This window comes from Chiloscyllium plagiosum, unplaced genomic scaffold, assembly GCF_037043375.1.
Source record: "Chiloscyllium plagiosum isolate Xiang-an unplaced genomic scaffold, Cpla_swu_hap1 HiC_scaffold_29, whole genome shotgun sequence".
NCBI lineage: Eukaryota > Metazoa > Chordata > Chondrichthyes > Orectolobiformes > Hemiscylliidae > Chiloscyllium > Chiloscyllium plagiosum.
The window spans coordinates 11,132,713-11,137,489 of record NW_028270167.1 but is presented as its reverse complement, the minus strand read 5'-3'; the positions used below and the strand labels follow the sequence as shown (position 1 = coordinate 11,137,489).

Genomic DNA, 4,777 nt, shown 5'->3' with positions numbered 1-4,777 from the left:
AGCAACATCCTTGTAAATCTTTTCTGAACCCTTTCAAGTTTCACAACATCTTTCTGATAGGAAGGAGACCAGAATTACACGCAATAGTCCAACAGTGGCCTAACCAATGTCCTGTACCGCCAATCATTATAATTTCTCAAAATGCAGCATTTATCTGCATTAAACTCCATCTGCCATTTCTTAGCCCATTGGCCCATCTGGTCCAGATTCTGTTGTAATCGGAAGTAACCATCTTCACTGTCCACTACACCTCCAATTTTGGCATCATCTGCAAACTTACTAACTGTGACGCCTATGCTCGCATCCAAATCGTTTATATACATGACAAAAAGTACAGGACCCAGCACCGATCCTAGTGGCACTCCACTGGTCACAGGCCTCCAGTCTGACAAAAACCCTCCACCACCACCCTCTGTCTTCGACCTTTGAGCCAGTTCTGTATCCAAATGGCTAATTCTCCCTGTATTCCATGAGATCTAACCTTGCTAATCAGTCTCCCATGGGGAACCTTGTCGAACGCCTTACTGAAGTCCATATAGATCACATCTACTGCTCTGCTCTTTTCATTGACCAAGTACTCTGCCATCCTGTTATTCTTCCCAAAGTGCGTCACCTCACATTTAGCTACATTGAACTCCATTTGACACCTCTCAGCCCAATTCTGCAGTTTATCCAAATCCCCCTGCAACCTGTAACATTCTTCCAAACTGTCCACTATTCCACCGACTTTAGTGCTATCTGCAAATTTACTAATCCATCCACCTATGCCTGCGTCTAAGTCATTTATAAACATGACAAACAGCAGTGGTCCCAAAACAGATCCTTGTGGAACACCACTAGTAACTGGACTCCAGACTGAATATTTTCCATCAACCACCACTTGCTGCCTTCTTCCAGAAACCCAGTTTCTAATCCAAACTGCTAAATCACCCTCAATTCCATGCCTCTGCATTTTCTCCATCAGCCTACCATGTGGAGCCTTATCAAAGGCTTTACTGAAGTCCAAGTATACCATGTCAACTGCCCTATCCTCATCTACATGCTTGGTCACCTTCTCAAAAAATTCAATAAGGTTTGTGAGACACGACCTGCCCTTGACGAAACCATGTTGACTATCTGAAATCAAATTGTTGCTTGCTAGATGATTATAAATCTTATCTCTTATAATCCTTTCCAAAACCTTTCCTACAACAGAAGTAAGGCTCACTGGTCTATAATTACCTGGGTCATCTCTGCTGCCCTTCTTGAACAAGGGCACAACATTTGCAATCCTCCAGTCCTCAGGTACTAAAACTGTAGACATTGACAACTCAAATATCAAAGCCAAAGACTCTGCTATCTCCTCCCTAGCTTCCTAGAGAATCCTCGGATAAATCCCATCCGGCCCAGGGGACTTGTCTACTTTCACTCCTTCGAGAATTGATAACACCTGTTCGTGACTAACCTCAATCCTTTCTAGTCTAATATCTCGTACCTCATTTTTCTCCTCTATAATATTCTCCTTTTCCTGAGTAAACACCGATGAGAAATGTTCATTTCGCACCTCTCCGATCTCTGCAGGGTTCACACTCAACTTCCCATTTCTGTCTTTGACTGGCCTTATTCCTACCCTAATCATCCTTTTATTCCTCACATACCTATAGAAAGCTTTAGGGTTCTCCTTTATTCTATTTGCTAAAGACTGCTCATGACCTCTCTTTGCTCTTCTTAACTCTTTCTTTAAATCCTTCCTCGCTGATCTGTAACTCTCCATCGCCTCATCTGAGCCATCTTGCCTCATCAACACATAAGCTCTTTCTTCTTCTTAACAAGAGATGCAATATGTGTAGTAAACCATGGTTCCCTGACCTTATCACTTCCTCCCTGCCTGACAGGGACATACCTATCAAGGACATGTAATGTCTGTTCCTTAAACCAGCTCCACATTTTGATTGTCTGTATCCCCTGTATTTTGCTACCCCATTCTATGCATCCTAATTCTTGCCTATTCGCATGATAATTGCACTTGCCCCATTGATAACTCTTGACCTGTGGCATGTACCAATCCCTTTCCATCGCTAAACTAAACGTAACTGAATTATGATCACTCTCTCCAAAGTGCTTACCTACAACTAAATCAAACATCTGGCCTGGTTCATTACCAAGCACCAGATCCAGTGTGGCCTCCCCTCTTGTTGGCCCTTCGACATACTGTGTCAGGAAACCCTCCTGTACACATTGGACAAGAACTGATCCATCCGATGTACTAGAGCTATAACATTTCCAATCAATGTTGGGGAAGTTAAAGTCCCCCATAATGACCACCCTGTTCCTTTTGCTCCTACCTAGGATAATGTTGCTAATCCTGTCTTCCACCTCCTTGGAACTCTGCGGAGGCCTATTAAAAACTCCAAGCAGTGTGACCTCTCCTCTCCTGTTTCTAATCTCAGCCCACACTAGCTCAGTAGACGAGTCCTTATCAAAAGTTCTGTCAGCCACCGTTATACTATCTTTGACTAAGAAGGACACACCTCCCCCTCTTTTTCCGCCTTGCCTGTTTTTAATGAAAGATCTAAACCCTGGAACCTGCAACATCCATTCCTCACCCTGCTCTATCCATGTCTCCGAAATGGCCACAACATCGAAGTCCCAGGTACCTATCCATGCTGCAAGCTCACCTACCTTATTTCAGATCCTTCTGGTGTTGAAGTAGACAAACTTCAAACCACTTCGCTATCTGCCAGCATATTCCGGTGACCCTGAAATCCTGTCCCTGTTCTTCCTACTCTCATTCTCCTGTGCATTGCAGCTTCGGTTCCCATCCCTCTGCTGAGCTAGTTTAAAACCACCCGAATAGCACCAGCAAATTTCCCACTTAGGATATTAGTACCCCTCTGGTTCAAGTGAAGACCGTCCTGTTTGTACAAGTCCCACCTTCCCTAGAATGAGCCCCAATTATCCAAAAACCTGAAACCCTTCCTCCTGCACCATCTTTGCAGCCACATGTTCAGCTGATATCTCTCCCTATTCCTTGCTTCGCTATTAAGTGGCATGGGTAACAAACCAGAGATAACAACTCTGTTTGTTCTAGCTCTCAGCTTCCACCCTAGCTCCCTGAAATCCTGCCTTACATCCCTATCCCTCTTTCTACCTATGTTGTTGGTGCCTACATGCACTACGACTTGAAGCTGGTCACCTTCTCCCTTCAGGACTCCAAAGATACGATCCAAGACATCATGGACCCTGGCACCTGGGAGGCAACACACCAACCGTGGGTCTCGTTCGTTCCCTACAAACCTTCTATCTGAGCCTCTAACTATTGAGTCCCCAATGACTAACACTCTCCTCCTTTCCCTCCTTCCCTTCTGTGCAACAGGGACAGGCTCTGTGCTAGAGACCTAGGCCCCACTGCATACCCCTGGTAAGTTGTCCCCCTCAACAGTATCCAAAATGGTTTACATGTTTTTCAGGGGAACGACCACAGGGGACTGCTTTTTCCCCTTTTGAACAGTCTCCCAGCTTTCTTCTTGCCTAGGACTAACTACTTCCCTGTAACTCTTATCTATCACAGCCTCTGCCTCCTGAATGATCTGAAGCTTATCCAGCTCCCGCTCCAGTTCCCTAACACGGTCTTGGAGGAGCGAGAGTTGGGTGCACTTCCTCCAGATGTACTTGGACGGGACACTATTGGTGTCTCTGACCTCAAACATCCTGCAGGAGGAACATTGCTCTCCCTGTACTGCCATCCCTGCTTGTCCCCTAGTCACAAAGTAAAAAAGAGACGCTTACCTGATATGTCCCCGGTCTTTAAGGTTAGAGGAGATGGTTGGGTGGGAGGCCCTATAAAGGTAGGGTCCCGGGTTGAGAAGAACTGAGAGAAAAGCACAGATTGAGGAAAGAAAGAGAAGAGAAGACTATGACTTTGTAATTAATGTAACAAACTTTTCATTGAAAAACACATTTCGATATCAAAAAGCTATGGAGCATCATAACATCCTATCTTCCCAAGATAATCCACTCTTTTATTATCGTTGTGGGTCTTAGTTCAGGTTCTATCCTTAGTTAGGGGTCTAGTCTGTTGTTAAACATTACCTTTTACTGAACATTATCTTCCAACAAAAGTTTCACAGAAGCCTTCATGTGAAACCATCTCTCAGTTAGTTCTCTTCTAAAGTCACTGACGCTGCAGACTGTCGATTTACATATTTAACATGAAACATTTACATTACATCCATATGACCATCCAACAAGTCATGATTTGGAGGTGCCAGTATTGGATTGTGGTGTACAAAGTTAAAACTCACAACATAAGCTTAAAGTCCAACAAGTTTATTTGGAAGCACTAGCTTTCAGAGCACTGTTCCTTCATCAGGTAGTTATTAGATTAGATTAGATTACTTACAGTGTGGAAACCACCCCTTCGGCCCAACAAGTCCACACCGCCCCGCCGAAGCACAACCCACCCATACCCCTAGATTTACCCCTTACCTAACACTACGGGCAATTTAGCATGGCCAATTCACCTGACCTGCACATCTTTGGACTGTGGGAGGAAACCGGAGCACCCGGAGGAAACCCACGCAGACACGGGTGCAAACTCCACACAGTCAGTCGCCTGAGGCTGTGCGACCGTGCCACCCACATATAGAGTATAAGATCATAAGACACAGAATTTCTAGCAAAAGTTTACAGTGTGATGTAACTGAAATAATATATTGAAAAAGACCTGGATTGTTTGTTAAGTCTCATCTTTCAGAATGGGCATGTTGGTTTCAGTTCTTTCATATGTAAACCCCAG

At 44.5% G+C, this 4,777-nt stretch overlaps 1 pseudogene; it reads right to left on the bottom strand.

Moving 5' to 3' along the window:
* Positions 1 to 2,813: 2,813 nt before the first annotated feature.
* LOC148142250 (uncharacterized) lies at positions 2,814 to 3,725 on the bottom strand (annotated as a pseudogene).
* Between the last annotated feature and the right edge of the window lie 1,052 nt (positions 3,726 to 4,777).